The following is a 636-nucleotide window of genomic DNA, read 5'->3' as shown; positions in this document are numbered from 1 at the left end:
ACTATGTACTGGTTTGTTTGGGGGGTTTTTTTGACTGAAATGGTAGATTGCTCTAATGATAAATGAGAGTCTTGCTATGACTATAGAGAAGAGAAAATACTTTCCCCCCCTTGAAAATAGGTTGCAGGAAATGACATACAAAGACATGCCAAATAAATGTTATTAAGGTTGCGACGTCAAACCCTTGGGCGTTAGAAGATAGATTCATGATTGCCTTAGTAACTCTTATTCTGCCCCAGCCGTGCATGTTTTATGACACAGCCTGCTCGCTCCTCCTCTCCCACCCTGCTTTAACCAGTGCACGGGCAGTCATAAATGAGGCATTGCTTTGTTTTTGACACGTGCTCAGCATTAGGATAATTCTTTGGTAACCTTTCATGCTGTAATGTTTGCTTATAACATTACCAGGTGTCAAAATGTTTACAAGGGCTGGAAACGCCTTCTCATGTTTTAACATCGACTTGTCAGACGTTGAAGGCTGCGCTGGTTCCAAGTGTCCTCTTGGCTCCTCCCGTTGTACAAGGCGGCCGTGGGTGGGACAGATTATCACTCCGGTAAATACTTTGTAGGCAAGGCGTGGGGCTCAGATCACTTTCAGCTGAACCTGTTTGCTGCCACCCGAGGCACAGCCCCCCC

This window comes from Pygoscelis adeliae, unplaced genomic scaffold, assembly GCF_000699105.1.
Source record: "Pygoscelis adeliae isolate BGI_AS28 unplaced genomic scaffold, ASM69910v1 Scaffold171, whole genome shotgun sequence".
Lineage (NCBI taxonomy): Eukaryota > Metazoa > Chordata > Aves > Sphenisciformes > Spheniscidae > Pygoscelis > Pygoscelis adeliae.
Note: the sequence above shows the minus strand (reverse complement) of the source record.